Here is a 22,838-nt window from a genome sequence, read left to right as displayed (position 1 = left end):
TTGGCCAATGCTCGGTGAGCCAGGTCCTGCAAACCTGACCAAATCTCTGCAGGTGTGCATGGGAATGGTAAAATGATCAGAGAGAATTAAAGCGGAATGCTGAGGCTGGGCACGGTGGCTCATGCCTGCAAATCCAGCACTTTGGGAGGCCGAGGCAGATCAGGAGATCAAGAGATCAAAACCATCCTGGCCAACATAGTAAAACCTCATCTCTACCAAAAATACAAAAATTAGCCGGGTGATAGTGGCGGGCGCTTGTAGCCCCAGCTATTTGGGAGGCTGAGGCAGCAGAATCATTTGAGCCAAGACTATGTCACTGCAGTCCAGCCCGAGTGACAGAGTGAGACTCTGTCTCAAAGAAAAAAAGACAGCTATCATCAATTTCTAAATTTGCACCTTTAAACAAAATCTAAAGCAACTCATTCCTTCCATTCTCCTCACAAACAAGGCAAAGACCTTGAAGTCCTTTAATTCACTCCGAATTCCACTCATTTCTCTAAACTCACAGTTATCATCTACTATTTCCGTTCCAATTCATTTTTATGCACAAAAGATTAGCAGTAATAAAATAATAATGATGATGATTATATAAAGTCAATTCTGATTCAGCATTTTCATCATGTATGACCAGGGCGTTTACTCATTATTGCCTCTTGGCTCCTGCCTCTTTCTTCTGGCTTAATTTTCTTTCTTATTGAAGTTTCTTCTTCCAGTGAAAGGATCTTTCAAGGGAAGATCTGTGGATGGAATTCTCTTAGTTTTTAGGTATCTGAAAAATCTCTTTTTTTGAATCTCTTAAAGGTTATGCCAACTATGAATAGTACAGTGTTCCTCAAAACAACGACTCAAACTCATCCAAGTTTTATTTTCCTCATCGGATAACAAAATCAGAAAGGCCAATCATGGCTCGTGTGCTAAATGGGCAACACGCAGAGGCATCTGGTCCTGCTGTTTCCTTTCAAATGGCCTTTGGGCCACTTCATGCTCATAATTTGGTGGCTGCAGCTCTGGCCTTCTCTGAAGTTCCAGGTAGAACCAAAGGAAAATACAGAAAGCAAAAATGACATATCTGTTGCCTCTGACCCTTGCAAGCAAATTCTGTTTGCACTTTACTAACGATTGTGTTCATTTCTGCACACATGTCAGTCAGCCATTGAAACTTCAAAAATCGTTTCTTTTTTTTTTTTTTTTTTCGTGATTCTGTGTTCTCTACACCTGGGTTTTCTAATAGGGAAATTTGAGCTTCTTTATCTTTAAAATGATCTTTCATACATTCCATCTCTTGATCCTTCTGACAGATATACCTTACTTTTCTCTCTCTCCCAATTTGCTAATTCTCTAATTTTCTGTGCTACAACTACTGTTTTACTCAGTTATTGAAATTAAAGTTAAATTTTTATTTTATTACTTTAATATCTAGGCTTCCTAACTGGTTATATTTCCAATATATCTTCCTTTGTTAGTTCTTGTTTTTCGTGCAATGTTCTTTTTTATCTTTGAATATATTAAATACTTTTATTGTAAATAACTTTCAGACTCCTCCACTTTATGTGTCCCCATTGCTCTAAGTTTTCCCATCTTTCGATCCGTAGACTACTATTTCTGGCGGTGCGTGTTTGCAATTCTTAAGTTCAAGGTCATTCCCAAGGGCATTATCTTCAATGGACATTCTCTTCTCTCACGGCCTTCAGCCTGTAGTTGTCCTTTTGAGAAATGTAGAACTTGCCTCTGCTTAGACTGCACAGAATTCGCGGGCATGAATGAATCTGGGGGGCCTTGGGTTGGGGTTTCTGCCTTGCAACTAACAGCATTAGTCTGTTAGCTAACCTCTCAAACTCTCCGACTGGCGATTTGTGAACACTCGGGCTATTTGAAAAGTTAAAAGCATCAGTGTAGTCTACAAGGACAAAGCAGTAGACTACAGGCAGGTTTGTCCTGTTTGAATTCCGAATCTACTGCTGTGCACCTTTTGGGTTGTCGTCTTTTTCGCCATGGCTTTGAGTAGGCAGCAGACTTCTTGTCAGTGGGGTTAAGATTTTCTAGTTCCAGTTCACAGAGGGTCAACATACAAATGACCCCTGGCTTCATGCTTATTGCCCTGATCCTCTGCTTTCTACTCCTGGGCTTATGTCCCTTGGACTCTAACTCCAGCTTTCTAACTCATCTCCCTTACTCCATGTTTCCTCTGTCTGCTTTATGCAGTGTCCAGTGCCAGCTTTCTAGAAGGCAACTCTTCTACCTGCAGGTAAAGGTGTGGTTTCCCATCATTCTCAGCAAACTGACACAAGAACAGAAAATCAAACACCACATGTTCTCACTCATAGGTAGGTGTTGAACAATGAGAGCACATGGACACAGGGAGGGGAGCACTACACACGGGGATCTGTTAGGGGAAAATAGGGGAGGGACAGCAGGGGGTGGGGAGTTGGGGAGAGATAGCATGGGGGGAAATGCCAGATATAGGTGATGGGGAGGAAGGCAGCAAATCACACTGCCATGTGTGTACCTATGCAACAATCTTGCATGTCCTTCACATGTACCCCCAAACCTAAAATGCAATAAAAAAAAGAAAAAAAATACTTGAAATTGTAAAAAATGTAAAAACACTGAAACATTAAATATTAAGTATGTATTTCTCTTTAAATGTATCTCTTATATAAGTAGTATCTTTGGAGGAAGTTTTCTTCTAGGTAATCAATACTTCATATCTTTGTTTAGTACCTTTAAATAATAAATACCAGCATTACTTTAAAAAAAAAAAAAGACGTGGTTTCCATGGCTCAGCACGTCTGCTCCAGATCCCCACTTTGGGCCATGTATGCAGAACTCTGAGTTTTTCTTCATGACTGGCCCCTGAGTATTTTCTTGCTTTCTTTGAAGCACAGCTAAATATGTGTTTGATCATTTATACATCAACTAACATTTCCATGTGTTCAAGTAGGAAGGATGGTGTTAATACGTGCTTCCTAAGTCATCTTGCCCTAAAGTTAGAGCCTATAATCTATGGAAAAGAGAGTCTGTATGAGGGGTTGATAAGTGCTGTTTGCTCAGGGCTGAGTGCTTGGATTGGGAACGTGTACCTTATGGGCTTCAGTACTCTCCTGTGTGTTGTGCACTTGTCTGAAGATTTAGGGGCAGACAGAGAGATGAATAGAGCCCATTTGCTAAGTGGGGTCAAGTCAGGAGGGAACCTGCTGGCTTCTCAACAGCTTCCCAACCTGTTTCTATTCCCTTATGTGGCTGCCACTTGCTGTCTTTGATTGCATAAGATCATTCACTGTCCTTCATGTGTATTCATTTGTAGAAATTCATTGAAGTGGTTCTATCTACATGCAACCAGAGGAGCTTTCACTAAAATGTGGAATCAAAGTTTAGACCCATCAAATGCCCAATTTGGATCCTCCAATTTCCTCTGAGAATGGGTTGACCTGTTTGATCAAAAGTCAAGGCTTGTGTAGGTCATTTCAAGTAACAGGGTATTCAAATAAGAACATTCAATAAGCCATGAAGTGTGGTCCTCCATACAAATTTCTCTGTGTCATCACAGAATGCCTGAAATCAGTTGGGAAAATTGTGTTGGGGATGGGCAGTGTCTCATTGTTTCTTAGTGGTTGAATAGGCCTGAGTCTGTTAGTTAACCTCCGAAATTCTCAGACTGGTAATTGGTGAATATCAGGTTATTTGGAACATTAAAAGCATCAGTATAGTCTACAAGGACAAAGCAGTAGACTACAAGCAAGTTTGTCCTTGCAATCTACAAGGACAAATTTGTCCTCTCATCCCTCTGCTTACAATGAGCAGGTACTTAGAGAAGAAAGACATGGTACTGCTGTAGAAGAAAGTCTTTTTGAGGAATGATCTGGCATCACTTTTTGGCAGGTGGCCAAGGGAACATATTCCTACTTGGAGGAATGACTGTGTGCAGTCTTCAACCACCTTTGGAAATGTCCTTCATGGTTTGATTTTTGGAGGCTGAGGCTTGCATTGCCTGATGAGTGTCAGGAGCTGTTAAGTTGACACTGTCTGTTTTCCTCCTCTGAGTTTAAATGCCTTATGAAGGAGGCAGGCAAGTTCATATGATGAAGGTGATTAGGTCACATAGACTGTGCCTGTCTTCATTTCCCCAGCTTGTTTCATGGCTTCACTAGTTGGTGTTCAGGCTCCACAGGGGCAGTAATAGCCATTGCTACGAGGTAAATATTTAAACAGGGCCAGAAGGAGATGGCACTTGCCCTGATTCTCAGGGGAAACACTTGGCATTTTTTGAATATTTTGCTTTTTTTTTCAATTATTCATATATTAAAGGCCCCCCTTTTTGCCAAGAAACACTGAGAATGCAGTTTGGAGCAGGCAGAAAGAAGTTGAGCTTCCACACTGCTTATCCTCTCAAATGACACAGGGATTGTCTCTTTTCAGGCAGTGGGAGATGGGGAACACTTCTTATGAAGTGCTAGAGGGATGCCTCCATGTCCAAGATGGATGACAAATCTGTGTGTGATGTCTCATGGTGAGGCGAGGAACTGACATCTTCTAAAGAAAAGGCTTTCTTAGAAATGCAGGCCAGGTTATGAGTCCCTTGAATTATAACTCCAGCTTTCTTATTCACCACCCTTACTTCATGTTTGCTCTGTCTACTCCATGAAGTGATCAGTGCTAACTTTCCAGAAGGCAACTCTGACCATGCCTCCCTGTAAGCTGCCACTCAGCCCTCAGGACAAACTCAGGTTTTAAATCATGGAGTACGGGGCTCCACACAGCCAATGTGACTTCTTTGTTTTCATTTGTGCTTATGGAAAAACATGAATACAAAGATGGTTTAGTTGGGTCATGTACTGGTCTGTTTGCATGGCTATGAAGGAATTCCTGAAGCAGAATAATTTCTAAAGAAAAGAGGTTTATTTTGGCTCTCATTTCTGCAGGCTGTACAGGAAGCCTGGTGCCAGCATCTGCTTCTGGTGAGGCCTCAGAAGCTTCCACTCATGCCAGAAAGCAAAGAGGAGCCAGCATATCACAAGGTGAGAAGATGCAAGCAAAAGAAAGGGGAGGTGCCAGGCTCTTTAAACAACCAGCTCTTGTGTGAGCTACCACAGTGAGAACTCCATCATCACCATGGGAATGGCACCAAACCATTCATAAGGGATCCACCCCCGTGACCAAAACACCTCCCACTAGAGCTAACCTGTAACACGGGAGATCCCATTTTAACGTGACTTTCAGAAGGGACACATATTCAAACTATATCAGATTATGAACCCAAAAATACCTGTAGGAGAATGAGGAAGTGAGTTAGAGAACAAGCTATTTACCACCGAGGCTCCGAGAGCTTAGCCCATCAGAGATCCCACACAGGTGGTGAGGGAGCTGGGGTATGGATTTGCCAATGGCTGTAGGTGTGGGTGAAGGGGCAGCCTCAGGCCCTTCTGGCCTGCTGCCCACATGGTCCAAGTGGGTTCTGGTGGCCAGAGGAAGTCCTCAGCAAGGAAAGGAAAGTATTGACAATTGGAGCAAGGATTATGAGCACAAACATGCTAATGATGGGAGAGAAGTCAGGGTCCACCCATCTCTTTCTCAGCTGCAGAAAATGTATAATATTAATATATTCATAATGCAAGGTTAATGAAAACATTGTGCACTTTACCATGGTCCCTTTTCCCAGTTCCATCCCTAAGATGCTAAAATATTCCAGGTTGCCCTGTATACCTGATCTGTATTTACTCATTTAGTAAAATCACCAAATTAATTTCACTAACCGATTACTATATATACTGTGGAGATGTCTGTGCATTCCTTCTTTAATAAGACACAAGATTTTTGTTCTTGGAAACTTATAATTTTACAGTAAGTAGTAGAGCCAGTAACATGCAGACCAGAAGCCAGGCAATTACATTGCATTATGTCAAGTCCAATAATTGGGGTAGAACAGGGTAATATGAAAACTTTTTTTTTTAATGCCCCCATCTTGGATGATGAAAAATTCCAAGAGGAATAAAAAGGCTTATCTGGGAGAGTCAGTGAAGGCTTCACAGTGGAAGCGATGGTTAAGCGTGGAATCATTGGACATGTGGGAGTGAAGTGGGATTGAATATGAGAGGTCATGACTGGTGTCATCAATGTCACTTGGCAGATGACCCACCAAGGCCTTGGATTAAAATGGTTAAAAAGAACACACACACACATACATACACATACACACACACACACACACACACACACACACTCAGGAAAAAAATATTTACAAATTGGAAAGTATTTTCTGTTATACACATGTATATATTCAAAATAAAATGTGATTAAAACACACAAACACACATGCACACACACAAGTTTCCCTAAGACAGGCGACTTTGGCAGATGGTACTTTTGTCTGTGCCTGCCTGTCAGGGTCTTGAGCATCCATTATCTTTCCTTCCCAGACACAGTTGTCTCATTGGGGACATTCTTCTTTGGTGGAGACATCTCTGGAAGAATATGACTGCTTGATTTAGCTGGAGTCAAACATTGGCTCCCTGGGAAGATAGTCTCCATTTTGTGGTCAAAGGTGGGCTCTCAGAAAAATTGTGGAGAATTTTTCTTGTCTTTTTTCTTTCTTTCTTTTTTTTTTTTAATGTGCTAGAGTTGGATCATTGTTTCCCATCTATGCTTTTAATTCAAACGACTGTAACAAGAAGTGTGCCCATCCTGAGACTATACAATCATATAACTGTTACTGATTTTTAATGAACACTCAGTACCTGATCATCTAAATATCTACTACTCTTTAGCACAGCCACTTTGGGATGTCACAGATTTGTTTGAAATATACTGCTTCCTTGGGATTTTGCTTGTGTTTTAATCGCAGAGTGGCATGGCTGAGAACTTCTGAATCAAAGATTTGGGGCTTGAGATCCATCAGTGAAACCATTGCCTCTATGAGCCCCAGACTCCATCTCCGATAAAAGGATGGATTTTGTCTGTACCCCAGAGATGGAGCCAGAATTAAAGAAGTAACGAAGTGCCAATGACTGGCATTCGGTAAATGCTTAAATATTGTTGAATGCAAAGTCAAATGCTGTGTGGACATAATTTAGCAATTTCAAAATGTTAAATTATTTTTGTGCTAGAACTATCATCTAAAGCAAAACTGTATAGCAAGCACAGCCATATAATGCTGACTCAATCAAACAGCTCTGGTTACAGAGGGGTGGGTGATAAATGCAGTCTCCTTGGAACATTCAGGTCCCTGGGACAAACTGTCACCTTGTTCAAGAAACTGCTGGCTCAAGAAAAAAAAATCTGCATTCTCTAGGTTCCATCTCCTCATAAGAGACTAAGATTTTGGGGGCACAAAGCCCGAGTCAGACTCACAACAAGAAAGGAAGGGCTTCGGTCCTTGCTACTAAAAAGTGTGAATGCCACACCATCTGATCATCCCTGAGGAATGATCCCACAAGCTGATTGTGGGGTTGCATGCTCAGTGCCCATGGTTTTGCAATTTCTAAACCAATTTTGCAGATGCAAAGACTTAATTAAGAAAGAACAACGAAGTTTACTGATAATGTAGGTGTGCATTTCATTATAGCTTCCTTTTCTTCTAACATAACCCAATGGAGCCAGTCCCTTTCTATAGAGATCTCCCAGCTCCCTTCTCCCAAAGACTTAACCTCTCCTATTCAGTGTCTTCTTTTGGCAAGCCTGTTTGCTCCAATAGACTGGGCTTCTTGAGAAAATAAACCATTATTGAGCTCATTCAGTGTCTGAAATGACACACGGTGTGGACAAGACACTGAAATGAAATAACACTGAACTTCTGGGTCTGCAGCCAAGCTTTTTCGGCAGTTTTTTATTCTTCCCAAGGAGAATAAAGTCATCATCTCATGAAATCCATCTCCACTTCATTTATGTGACAGAGTCTATTGTTCTTCTAGCTCTCTCTGCCATTGAACTATTGTGTCTGGCCAAGTGACAGGTAGAATGAGACACCCTGGCCCTCTGGGCCTGGGGAAGGCCACTGTGATCTCTGAGACATAGCCTGAAGATTTGTAATTGTTCCTTAAGCTTTCCCTGATGACAAACCATGCTCTGCAGTGGAAACATAGCTGTCAGAGGCCGAGGCCCTCAGCTCTACAGTGAACCCGCTGTTTTTATGTGGAGGGCCATATAAAAACTCTGGCCTCAACTGAGTCATTGTTAGAAAAAAGAGTGAGGCTAGATCAGTTGTGTCGGACTTTTTTCAGGGGGTGGAAAAGTAAACTGGAAGACTGGTTCCAAAGACGGCAATCCTAGAAACCTAATCTGAGAGCCACATAAGAACAGGAGTCCTCCTTGCAGTCAGGGTTGTGCATGTGAGGATATGTCTGAGGTGGGGTTTGCTTTTGGTCCAGCCCCCGCATCTTGTAGCACTACTAATATGTGTTTTCAAGATGCCCGAGGGCTTCCGAGAAACCCCAATAGGATAGTTTGGGAGAACCAACACAAAACAGTGGATTAGATTACTTCTAAGGCTCCTTCTAACTCTAATATTTCACAAGCCTTGGATTAAGTCAGATGCTGGTTAGTGTTCTTATAAAAGTTACTTTTCTTGGAGAACTTCCTGGACACCCAAATGGTGCCAGTTTGAGGCAAACGTTACCCATGGGAGACAGAAGGTATTGACCGTGGTGCCTGAAGAGCATTTCAAGGAAAATTTGAAAGCCAGCTCCATTAGGGTGTGGCACCACCAGCAAGGGGACCTGCTGACTCCCCAGCACCAAGCACAGGTAACAGCACAGTATGGGTACTCATAAATAAACACTAAATACAGGTAAAAAGAATGTCTTTGTGACCTGAGCCTTCACCTCGACTTTGCCTTGAGCTGGCATTTTCTTGCCTGTAAAATAGCGATGCTAATACCTACTCATCTACCGCAGCAACACCTGATACAGTAGCCTGACAATAAACAGCTGTCGTCTTCCTGATTAACAGGAAAAGGCATTCTGACCCACCAACTGGGTCCAATGTAATGAGCCTCAAAATGATGAGAAGGTAGGAACTGCCCAAGGCCCAATCAATGCTGAGTAGGCTGAGAAAGAATAAGCAGGGAAGAGAGCAGGGGCTTTTGGAAAGGGAGGGAGGTGTCTGGTGGTAGAGACATGTAACTTTGACAGGGTTGCCATTATGTCAAGCACCCAAAGTGTGGCTTGGAATGCTCCATGGTCATTTTCTCATGAACCTTTGCAAAGCCCCCAAAGAGTTGATTAAGCCAACCTGCCAGTACGGAAGCCGTCCCCTGAGGACTTAGAGAAGGGGGCATGTCTTTGGATGCATCCTTTGATTTGGAATGTTTGTCTTGATGCCAGTGCCGCCTTCGCTGGTGGATTTTTCCCTGCCTTCTTGGGTCACTGTGGAGCAAGAGACATTGGTCATGTTTCTCTTAACTGAAACATGCTTCTGAGATGGACTCAGTTCCATGGCGGTCTCATCACCCCCTGTTGTGACCCCTCTTTGCCATCTCTGTTCTCGCTGGCATGTGAACCACTTGTTCCTGCCAGAGGAATCAGTTGTGATGAGAACATTAACTTCCTTGCATAGACATGTGTCCATGTCACTTGTAAAGAATAACACTATACCTAACACATGCTCGTACAGAAGCAGGTGACAGTGTTCCCTTCCAGCACATACCAACAAGTGACTACATGAGGTGATGCCTGGAAACCACATCACATATGCCTATGCCATGGAAAGATCGCTCTACATAATGACTGTTCATCTCATCCTCATCTTCATCCCTTAGGTTTAAATAGCCCTCCATAGCCCAAAGAACACCCTTAAATGTTCTTTAATTCATGTCCTTTCATTCACTTCATTCATTTAATCCACAAAAATTGCTGCAAGGAAGAGACAATGAGTCTCTGTGTTGAAGAAAGGAAACTGAGTCTTTGAGAATGGATGGGATGGAACCCCAGTCAGAAAAGCTGGCAAAAATGGTAAAAGCAGCATTTGGCCCCCGGTAACCAACAGTTGATCCCATGCTGCTTGTGAGTCCTTCCGTCCAGAAGTCCTGCTTGTTTTCACTGGATCGTAATCTCGAGGGACATGTCCATTCACACGAGAAGTCACCTTCAGCTTCATGAGTGAGGTTTGAGGCACTAGACAGGGGAGAAAATATATATAGTAATTCATTTACATATAACATGCAAAAACAGATAAGCCACATATTTTAAGACATTGAAGAAAACATTCTCCTATAGGGCTAAAAAAATACTCCTTAATTTAGGAGGTACCAATGCAAAGGCTAAGATTTGTTTTGCTTCATTCACAAAGCAGGGTTACAGTAATCAGGGGCGGTTTAAATTGATAATTTTTAGCATTAATATAAGTAAATTAATTGTGTGTGTGTGTGTGTGTGTGTGTGTGTGTGTGTGTGTGTATGTGTGTTGGAGAAAGCAGTTTTCACTGGGGTCAGCCAAGGCAGAATCTGGGGAACACTGAGGAATACTGTTGAATTGCTTCCTATTTCAAGTAATTTGTATCAGTAGAGTCTCTTAGATTCAAATGTTAGTTGTAATACCATTTTATTGAGCATCTATTATGCCCACAGTATATTTTATACAATGTTTCCCATAGACTAAGCATTTAGGAAGAGGTAAAGTACAAGATATTGCATTCGGTCTGAATTTTATTTATATTTCTATTAAAGTATTTATTTTTACATAATTATTTTTCTTTCACAATTTGGTTTCAGGCTTCAGGAAAATGGAAGTGCTGACTACTATTTTATAAATACAATATCATAAATGCCTTCTTGCCTGACAGCACAGGACATAAAAAGTAACCACACCCTTGGATGACCCTGGCCATGAGGGTTGTAAAGTCAGCGTGAGCACATAGAAATACCCGGCTTAGATCAAGCTGAAGGACTTCCCAGCTATGTGGTCCTGTGGATGTTCCCTGACCTCTGAGAGCAGCAGTGCCCTCACTGAATAGCTTCCTGCTATGATGCAATGTACTCACTCTTGACAACGCTTGCATTCTGCAAAATCACACATCTATTTTTGGTGTTATTTTTACAAGGCTTAGGGCAGAAATAGCACAAAGACCTAACAACTCAAAAGGTAGGCAACATTATCACAACCCCCTAAAAATATAAACAAAACTAATAGTGCTATTTAAAGAAATGTGTTAAATGTTAATCAATAAAAACATCCTACAATAACTTTAGTTTATTACCTGTAACAGAGAGAAAGTTCCTCATGAAAGCTGTGAGGAAGGATTATGGCCGCTGAATTGAGATAAGGACAAAAATGTTTCAAGATTGGGGAGAACCAGGACATAAGCACTTCCATGAAAGAGCATGTGGGGAAACTGAGTCAAGACAAAGCCCAGGGTGAGAACAGACATCCATACAGAACTGTTCTCTTCCCCAGCGTGCTGTGACCCACTGGGCTAGTGCACTTGGTTTAGCTGCTGTTTGATACTTATTATGTAAAATCTAATATACAGAGAAAATTAAATCTCACATGAACCAACTCTCTCTTGTGCATTACACACAGAGCTTTCCTATTTACCCATTCCTGCTTTAGGAATATGCTTCATAGATAAACAAATCATCGTATAGCTCAGTAAAGTTGTTTTGGTGCTTAGCGAAAGGGAATATAAGGAGTTTAATGGTGTCAAACACTTAGGAGAGCCTTCCCAAATTCAGCCTCTCATTCATGCTGTACTATTATTCCTTTTAGGAGGATAAGTAGCAGTTGTAGTTTTGCGATAATGAGTTGTCTGGCTTCTGCTTCAGTCATTTTCCAGACACACTGCTCCTTATTTTTTTTAAAACCATTAATCTGCACAGAAAGGGCAGAAAAAGTAACATCCTGAAACCTTGGGGAAGCTTGTGTAAGCTGATATTCTTATAGAGGGTCCTCCTGAGAGAATGAATCAGGAAAGGAGGCTGCAAAGAAATGCAAACACAAACTTTCAAATGTAAATCTCGTTCAAATAGCATCTTTTGGAAAAGTAAATTTATGTCCTGTTGATTGATTCTGTGGTATTTGGTAAGATTGTAAATAGAACCTCTGTTAGACATGACCAGGGGCTGAATGCAACGTAAATAAAATATTAATCTAATCAAATAGTGTCTTTTCTATCTTGATGAACCTCGTGAGTTCTGATACATAAGTGCAAAGAACTCCACAGAAATAGTCGTCCTGAGCACAGAGTAGACTCGAGTCTGAGATTAAGGTTGTCTTGGTCACCCATGCCACACGGACTGTTTAAATAGAAAGGTCAGGTCCTTCAGAAGCATCAAAGAGAGATGCAGAGGGATTTAAAATCATATCACATGAGAAACAGTTAAAGATTTGGTCTCATTTAGCCTCAAGAAGATAAACTCTGACTCAGAGGCACTTATGATCAATGATATCACTTGTTTTATAAGTCTTTGATGGTTAAATAGGAGCCATAGAAGAGAGGTGTAGAAAATCAGTGTACTTTAGACTAATGAAGAACTTTTTAACAGTTGAATCTGCTCATTTCTTGAAGGCTGTGTTTCCAGAAGTGAGCGTGTAAGCAGAGAGGGAGGGTCTCCAGGGATTATAGGAATTTAATCAACTTAAACCATCATCCTGTTTCACAGCCTTCTGCCCTGCAGCCTGTTTTTCCCCAAACCCTATGGGGAATGTGGTCACCTTGTTGGTTGGAACCAGCTCCTGACAGACCCTGGCAACTTATAGATAAACCTGAATGAGGTTTCCTCCTGACCATACCAAAGTATCTACCTTGTGAAGAGCTATAGCTTCTGACATAGTTTGGCTGTGTCCCCACCCAAAGCTCATTTTGAATTGTAGTTCCCAAAATCCCTATGTGTTGTGGGAGGGACCAGGGGGAGATAACTGAATCACAGGGGCAGTTTCCCCCACCCTTTTCTCATTAATAGTGAGTTAGTTCTTATGAAACCTGATGGTTTTATAAGGGTCTTCCTTCTTCATTGTGCACTCATTCTTCTTCCTGCCACCACATGAAGAAGGATATATTTGCTTCTTCTTCCACCATGACTGTAAATTTCCTGAGGCCTCCTCAACCATGTGAAACTGTCAGTTTTCCTTTGTAAATTACCCAGACTTGGATATGTCTTTATCAGCATAAGAATTGACTAATACAGCTTCATTACCATAACACGTAACCGCTATGCTGACAGGATGACTCACTGCCTCTGCCCAGCTGGGACCCCTGCTCTACATGTGATGATGTGCCTCCCCTCCCCATCACCCCATGAGACCCTCCTCTCGCTTTCCCTAGGTGAGACACTGCTTTGGACAATACTCCCAGTGCCCTGCTACTTTGGGCCAAGTAATAAAACTCCAACAAAACCTGCCTTCTCATGGAGAGTCTTTGTTACTTGCCAGGCAAACCAATCCCGGTTTTTTGGGTGGCAAGCGTGCTGTCTCTGGTGGGTCTGACCACTTTGTGAGCAGGTTACCATGCTTGGTCCTACTTCCCACTGCTATAGTAGGTAGATTAGCAGATAAGAGTAAGACAAGAAAGAGCCCAAAGGAATGTCAGGCAATTGCCAGATGACTGTCATGTGATTGTCAGGTGGGCTCCTCAGGCCTTATAAGATAAATGGTCACAACGGGGGAAAATTTTGTGACAAACAGGAAACATCTTGAGCTTGTGGGCAACAACTTCCCACAAGTTGATTCTTGGAATTGGATCTTATTGGGAGCCTTCATAACAAGGGTACCTTTGTGGCAACAACTTCCCACAATAAGATTCTAGGGATTGGATCTTATTGGGAAACTTCATAACAAGGGAACCTTTATAACAAGGGACCACAGTCTGGGAAGTTTACACAACAGAAATTTACTTTCTTGTAGTTCCAACAGCTAGAAGTTCAAGATCCAGGTGTCAACAAGGTTGATTTTTTTCTGAGGTCTCTCTCCTTGGCTAGTTTTTATTCTGTGTCTTCACATGGTTTTCAAGTCTTTATGTCTCCACATGTCTTCAAGTCAGATTGAACTAGGGAACACTCTGAGGACCTCATTTTAACCTGATTACATCTTTAAAGGCCCTATCTACAAATACAGGCACACTCTAAGGTAATCTTCATTCAACATATGAACTGGGAGGTAGGGGCACAATTCAGCTCATAACAGGTGTCATTACTCCCATTTTACTAATGAGGAAACTGAGGCAGGGTATTTTGCCTCAAGACACACAGTGAGCTGGGATTGGAATCTGGATCTGCCTAAGGCCAAAACCCACACCCCACCCTCCAAGCTGTATTGCCCATTTTGAATAAGGCAAAGTCAGGGCAGCCTTTCCAACTTGAGTCTTTAAAGGGGAAGCAGAGATGTCTCCCCAGAGGAGGGCCCAGGGGCAGGAAATAAAGGAAATTGCATGCTGAGAGCTGGAAGGGGTGTGGGAGGAGCTGCAGGATAGGCATTACTCAAGCAGAGATGGAAACATGCTGTGGATTCCTTGTACCTTTCCAGACCAGCTGGTACATGGTGCTCGCGTGTTAGATTTCCTTAAACATCCTAGGTGGAGATAGATAGAAATGAAAGCTGCTCTTCTTGTATTCCTGTGAGAGAAAGCTGCTTCCTAGATGGAAAGACAGGGGATACTGTGGAGGGAGAATGAGAAGAAGCCCAGTTCCTTCTCCAAATCACAGACCCAATGCTAACACAACAGTGGGAGGTCGGCCCATTGCTAGTTGTTCTGAGAGAAGAAACAGTGAGCATCACATGAGTGTACAGGCACACAAGAGACGTAATAAACACGGTCTAAAATATCACCAGCTCCCGTACAGGGCTGATTTGCAATTGTAAATCCATTAGTAGCATGCGTGAATACTAAGAACGTCAGAGCGCCAGGCTGTGAATTTGCCAAGGAAACTGACATGCTTTTCTGCAAGAGAAGCATATACCCTGTGGAAAGCTATTATTTTTCTCCTGCACAATTAGGTCTGTCTCTCCATTTAAATCATTTTTAATAATCTCCTGATCAGTGGTGTATTTTTAAGTATGAATAATACAACTCTACGTTTACACTTAACATAAATCATTAAATAAAAGGTGTTTTATAAACTTGAACTTACCTTTCCTTAAATAATGGCTAAAATAAATGATTTCATTCAGGCAAGACAATCCAATGGAGCTACTATCTTTGGAGCAGTAGAGCTACATTGTTTAGCCCTACAGAGCAGGGATCCCCACACTGCATCCACTGGGCCAAGTCCTGCCCACTGATTTTGTAAATAAAGTTTTATTGGAACACAGCTACATCCATTTGGTTGGGTACTCTCTACAGCTGCTTTTGCATTACAACAGTAGAACTGAGTAGTTGCGACAGCTATAGTATGTCTGGAAACGCCTTGTATTTCTAGCTAGTCCTCTACAGAGAAAGTTTGCCCATCCCTATCCTAGACCTTACATCAGCAGGGTCCCTTCTCCATCCCAGGAAGCTCTCCCAGTGGAATCATAAGAGGATATGTCCAAAGCTGCCTTGAATCTGGTTCTGGTTGGCACAAAACAACCAGTAGCTATTAATTCTGTGACACCATGGTTTGTTCCTGATGGTATATTGGACTTCAACTATCAACAGTAGTCCCTAATTCAGAAGAATGAGGGGAACCACTACAAAAAGAAGAGATTGATGTATAAGGAGCACATATCCATGCTGCTGGATGTTGGTGCTGGTTCTGGGCCCACTTTGCATTCAGATCCAATCTTCACCCTGGCCTCATTGATCTCTCTCACTGGGAGGGTTGACCTTTGCTGATTCTTCTCCAGGTTTCACTCTGGTCAGCTGCTTTCCACTGGAATGTGGCCACTGATGGCTCTGGGCAAGAGACCTGGCAGCAGGGGGAAGGGGGACGCTAGGCTACTTCTCCTCTTTCTCGCCGTCTCCTTGTCATGGGTATATCTCTAGCAGCAGCTTCATTTATTCTCGAGCAGATTAAGCATTCATCAAAGACTTGATCTAGGAAATGAAAGAGCTGAGGCTCCAACTTTTCCATGGCTGTTTCTAAAGGCTCTGTTCTTTGCCACACCTGGTTGTCTTTCACAGAGTGAATGACCTCAGAATGCCACCCCCACTTCCCGCCCAGAGGTACCTAGCAAAGGTGAGGTGAAAAGAGCCCTTTAGTTAAATTACCATGGAGGGAGGATAGAAAGCAATCTAGGGCAGCATGCAGCTGGGGGCAAGGAGGGAGGTCAGGGTTCTCCAGAGGAACTTCTGGAACACAGCTAGGGCTGTCAGTTGCACCCAAGCACATGGATTGTTATATGCACTGTGCTTCCTTTAGCTTCCTTTCTGAGATGACCTTGAAAGTAGTGGTTATCAATGGGGAGGGTGGTGTCACCCTTGAAAGTGTGGTTATCAGTGGCGGGAGGGTGATGTCCCTAGGGGTGGGGAAGCAGTTTTGCCCCCAGTCCTGGCGATATTTTGCAATGTCTGGAGACATTTTTGGTTGTCTCATTGGGTGGGTGCTGCTACTAGCACCTAATGGGTTGAGGCTGGGGATACTGCTAAACATCCATCCTGCAATGCCCAGAACAGGCCCCGCAGCCAAGGGGCCCACACATTTGGGTCCCAAATGTCAATAGTGCTGAGGTCAAGTGACTATCGGATTCAGTGTATTCACCTGACAACATACAGTAATTGTTGCCTGGCAAGATTAATACAATGGTGGTTCCCGGAATATCCTAGGAAAATAGGTTCTTGGTGGCAGGTATTCTTCCTCAGAGTTTACATTGTCTGCCAGATCCCCCTCCTTCTCACACATATGTAAATTATTTGAATCCCCTCTTTTTCAGTAACTTCAAGTGGCTAACCACATTTCACTGTGAATTTCAATACCAGTTTACCTAGGAAAATGTATTCCAGATACATGAAAAGAAACTGAATAAAAAGTAACATGTGTATCCTTTTTTTTTTAATTTTTAAAGTCAGATTGTAATGTAATAGCAATAGATATAATACTTTAGGCTTTTCTTTTTGGTCAAATCATGTTTGATTTGGTTAATCTCAGTTGAACAGGAATTTAACACCAGGTCTTTTAAGTGAAATCATTTCTGTGTTAATGAGATCCAGACTGATTCAACTAAAAAAATGATTAGAAAACCAAAATGTCCCCTTGCTGTTATTCAAATGAATGGAAGGAAAGAGGTGGTATTTTTGAAGCTCACATGCACTTGCTCTCTCTCGCCACCTTTTTTTCCCCAGCCTAATTGACTTGGATCTGGTTCATCTTGAGTAGGTTATGTTTTCTTATTGTAACAGCCTTTCCCCAGCAAAATCATTCCCCTCACTAATGAGCTCCATCCTCCTATGATAGGGAGAGAGTTTTAAAAACACCCACTGTTATCCCTCATTCATTTGAATAGCACCAAAGGGGCGCCTTTTCCCATCATTTCTATCAGAGAGATGGGGTTGGATCTCATTAATAAAGAGATGATTTTACTCCAAAGAGTCCACAGCATTGAGCCCTAACCTAGATTAGAACTTTGCTAAACACTGATCCCCAGCCATTGAAAGTTCCTCCTGTGTTATACCAGCACCCAGAGTCACCACCCAGTGTCACCAGAGCCGAGGTCTCACCGATAGAGGGAATGGGCAGCCGGGGACAGACTGTGCCCCTCAGTTCTTAAATGATCCTATGAGGCCTTTTTCCTGACAGGTCTTTCACCTTTAAACAACCCTGTATTTCACAGTGGTCTTCTCATACCTGACCGTTGAAACCCAAGGGCCTTCCACAAGCCTTGCAGCTCAGACTGAGCTGTCAGGGAAGGACGACTCCAGCAGAAGGGTTTCCCAGCTCTGCCCTCACTCCCTCTCTGCTTCCTGTCACCATGTCTTACAATAGTTCTTCTGGGTCTCAATTTCTATTCCTTCATATTCCAGTTCACTCCAAAACTCCCATCTCTAGCCTGCTAACTGCTGCAGATCCTCTGCCCCTGGGGTAATGAGCTGAAGGTTAGATGCACAGCTCAAGACACTCATGGCCTGAGAGAGCCCCTGGCTTTGGATGACTCCTCCCTCAGCCATCCTCATCTTTCAGGTGCCTTGAGTATCTTGGAGAAAGCAGGGCTTGGTGGTTAGCAGGTGGGCTTTGCAGTGTCCCACTTTGAGTCCAACTGTTGCCATTCATGGCCTTAGATACATGCCTTATTTGGAAAAGATGTGTGTTTCTTGTGTTTCTGTACATCTTATGAATAAGGCACTGATTGCTCTTTGTTCTGGTCTATCTGTCTAAGGCTGTTTATAGAGATGATATTTCCCTCTAAAGGAAAGAGCTAGCAGCCTTACTGCTCATTATAAAACATTCGGGTTTCCTAAGCTCAGAGATCCTCTCTTACAATACAGGTAAGTGCATGTACAGGTGTCACTAGGCTCTCTTTGTGTTATCCTGTCAGAATTGGGGCTCATAGGGAAGTTGCAAGACATACTGATACTCTGGCTGCTTCTGTAATTGTGACTAAAAAACCGTTCTGTATCTCTGACCCAGGAAGCTTGTGTCTTCTGCCAGCATCCGTGAAACTGCGACAGGCTCACTTGTTAGCTGTTTCAAAATAATCTTGCTTATTTTGAGCCTCAATTTCCTATGTATAAAGTGGGAGAATAATAAGAATACTGCTATAAACTAAATCTTTATATTTCCCTAAAATATATATGTTGAAACCCTAACCCCTAATGTAATGGCATTAGTAGGTGGAGGTCTTTGCAAGATGATTAGATCAAAAGGACAGAACCTTGAAAATGGGATTAGTGCCCTTATAAAAGAGACCCTAGAGAGCTCCTTTGCTTCTTCTGCCATGCGAGGAAACAGGGAGAAATTGCCATCTATGAAAAGGAAAGAAGCATCCACTAGACACTGAATCTGCCAGCACCTTGATTTTGGACACCCTTGTCTCCAGAACTGTGAGAAATTGATGTGTATTGTTTATTAGCCACCTGGTTTATGGTATTCTGTTACAGAAGCCTAAACTGACAAAAACAAGTATGTCTCTTAGAAGGTAGTTGTAAAGATTTAATATGATAATCAATGTTAGTGACGATAAACATTGGCAAAGAGTAAGCATTTGATTAATATTATCTAATGTCCATTATGTCACCTTTACTTGTCACCTTTACCTGTCACCTGATCAGAAGGGGCTGATCAGAGGATTTCAGGGATCACTGTGGTCAGAGGGACCCCTGATCTCAGCAAAATAACCGAGTTCTGTTGTCAGTTACAATGGTCATACAGATAGGAAACATTTCTCATTGGATCACCAATTGGAAATGTGCCTGTGATCATTTTCCCCTCCTTTGAGTTTCCATCAGAAACTGCAGTGGACTGTGTCGTATTTTATCATAGTCCCTAGCCATGTATAGGTACTTACTCAATAAACCTTTTCTGAATAAGATGGAACGTATAAATATGAATTTAGTTCCCACCACCAGGAGGAAATACCACATTGGACCCATGTGCCCATTCCCTTGCATTCATAATCATATTTATCCTCTCTTAAAATCTCCCTCTAGTCACTTGAAGATTTGGTGTCTGTTGAAGGCTGCTCTCCACTTTTAACATGGCACCCTCTGGAAGGGGAGAAACACTAGCAGCCTCAACCACAGTCTTCCTTCAGTTGGAAGAGATACCCTGAATGGGAACCACCCAGCAGATCCTCTTGAATCTAGACCCATGAGAGATTCATCATCATCATCATCATAAATGATTGCTGCCCTAAAATTCTAAAGCTTGGGTAGTTTTTACACAGTTATAAATAACCAGAATACTTAGGATATTTTTGCATTTTATGATGCTAGAGTTTACAATTCATAATAAAAATATACCCATTCTCAATATGTGTGCAAAAATGGCGTGACAGCAACATTCATAAAGCAGGAGTTTCAAGACTACAGTCAAACATACATGAAACCTGAATAAAGTAGATAATTTCTTAGGAAAATATAATATATTAAACCCATCACAGGAGAGAAAATGTAAAGGACTTAATGTCCATAGAAGAAACAGAGAAAGTGGTCAAAGCTCCAAAGAAAAGCAACCAACCTAAATAAACTATTAGACAGAACATTTTTTAATTAATATTTTATTTTTTATCAAGAAAATATATGCAAATGTTTATATATCAAATAGGATTAATTTCTTTGCCAGTTTCTTCTGAAATTTATCTTCACATACTTAACATGTTTGTATTGCTAATTCTGGATTTATCACTTTCAACATTATCTATTGGTAACAGATTCTATTCTCTATGGAATTTTGGATATATTTTTTATTTTATAACAGTTTTGGATTTACAGAAAAACTGCAAACGTGGTCAGAAATTCTCCCATGTCCCACATTCAGTTTTCCCTATTATTAATATTGTGCATTAGTATAATACATTAATAAACCAGGATTGCTATATAATTATTAACCAAAGGCCATGATTCATAAAGATTTTCTTACTTTATATCTAATATCCTTTTTCTACTCAAGAATTCCATTCAGGACACCATATTACATTTAGTTTTCATTTTTCTTAGACTCCTCTTGGCTATGCAAGTTTCTAAGACTTTCCTTTGTTTTTTGTTTGTTTGTTTGTTTTGGTTTTCTGATTGAGTTTCACTGCCTCACTCAGACTGGAGTGCAGTGGTACTATCTTGGCTCACTGCAACCTCTGATTCTCCTGCCTCAGCCTCCCAAATAGCTGGGATTACAGGCCTGTGCCACCACACCCCGATCATTTTTGTATTTTTAGTAGAAACAGGGTTTCACCGTGTTGGCCAGACTGGTCTCAAACTCCTGACCTTAGATGATCCCATCTGCCTTGGCTTCCCAAAGTGCTGGTATTACTGGGGTGAACCACTGTGCCCAGCTGACTTTCCATGTCTCTGATGACCTTAACTGTTTTGAAGAGTACTGGTCAGGTATTTTGTAGATTGTCCCTTAATTGGGATTGGTCTAATGTTTTCCTGTGGAAAGACTGAAGTTATGAGATTTGGAGTTATGAGATTTGGGGAGGAAGACCAGGAAAGTAAAATGCCATTTTTATGACATCATATTAGGGGTACCTAGTTTCACAGGTTTTCCCATTCTGAAGTTATGTTTTTCCATATATATATATATATATATATATATATATATATAGAGAGAGAGAGAGAGAGAGAGAGAGAGAGAGAGACGGAGTTTCACTCTTGTTGCCTAGGCTAGAGTGCAGTGGTGTAATATTGGCTCACCACAACCTCCACCTCCCAGTTTCAAGTGATTCTCCTCCCTCAGCCTCCTGAGTAGCTGGGATTACAGGTCAGTCAGGCTGGTCTCGAACTTCTGACCTCTGGCGATCTGCCAGCCTTGGCCTCCCAAACTGCTGGGATTGCAGGCATGAGCCACTGCACCTGGCTTTCCCTACTTTTTTATACTGCACTCTTTAGAAGAAAAGTCCCTGGGCACAGCCTATCCTTGAGGAGCTGGGAGCGACGGTCCACCTACTTATGGGTAGAAAATTTAAATTACTTGGAATTCATCTGCATCATGTATTTGCCTCTTCTGTCTCTATTTGTTTAATCACTTATTTATATCTGCATAATCCAATACTACTTTATTTTGTTGCTTAAGTTTTTAGAGCTTTGGCTATTGAGAGAACTTTCAATTGGTTTCTTTTTTTTTTGAGACGGAGTTTCCCTCTTGCTAACCAGGCTGGAGTGCAATGGCCCGATCTCGGCTCACCGCAACCTCCGCCTCCTGGGTTCAGGCAATTCTCCTGCCTCAGCTTCCTGAGTAGCTGGGATTACAGGCACGCACCACCATGCCCAGCTAACTTTTTGTATTTTTAGTAGAGATGGGGTTTCACCATGTTGACCAGGATGGTCTCGATCTGTTGACCTCATGATCCACCCTCCTCAGCCTCCCAAAGTGCTGGGATTACAGGCTTGAGCCACCGCGCCCGGCCTCAATTGGTTTCTATGTCTCACATACCTTCATCATTTTGCAATTTTTTTTTTAAGCACACTTTCTGGCACTACAATTTATTCCAGGTTCATCTTATATATCTCCTTAACCAATCTCATTTTTCCGAGGAACAGGGCAATTTTGGCAGATAAGATCTCATATTACTTAATCTGTTTCTGATCATATTAAAAGAAGCACAATATCCCAATTATTCTGGAAATGAATAACTCACTAGTTGACAAGTGAGTAAGATTGCTGGCAAAACATGACATACATTGTACAAAAATATAAATTAACAATATTACTTATCAAACTTGGTGTACCTATCTTAAACAAAGGGGTGGCAAACTTATTTCAGCAGCATATGTAATATTTATTCCAGGAATGCAAAAGTCCTTCATTATTAGGAAATTTATCATTTTAATGGGTCTAAGGGATGCAAATTCTGTAGTCATCTCTATAAATGTTGAAAGAAACGTGAAAAAATTTAAGATACAGATCTTATTTTAAAACTCTCAACAAACATTAATAAGAACACTAACAACCCAATTAAAAATGTGTGAAAGGTTTGAACAGACTCTTCACCAAAGAAAATATATGAGTGGCAAATGCACATAGGAAAAAAGTGCTGCATCATAAATCACTAGGAAAATGCAAAGTAAGGTTGTAATAAGATAACAGTAGACAGGTTAAAATGGAAAGATTGACATACCAGGTGAACATGTGAAGGAATTGCAACTTTTACTCATAGCTGATGGAAATGCAAAAGAGGGTAACCACTTTGGAAAACATTTGGGTAGTTTCTCAAAACATTAATCCTATGCCTACCATATGGCCCAGTAATTGCACTCACAGATATTTACTCTGGAGAAATAAAAATGTATGTTGACATAAAGACTTCAGTGAAAGTGTTCATAACTACTTTCTTTAAACTGAAAACTAGAAA

Source organism: Saimiri boliviensis, chromosome 2 (genome assembly GCF_048565385.1).
Source record: "Saimiri boliviensis isolate mSaiBol1 chromosome 2, mSaiBol1.pri, whole genome shotgun sequence".
Lineage (NCBI taxonomy): Eukaryota > Metazoa > Chordata > Mammalia > Primates > Cebidae > Saimiri > Saimiri boliviensis.
The sequence above is the reverse complement of the archived record's forward strand: the minus strand, read 5'-3'. Positions refer to the sequence as shown.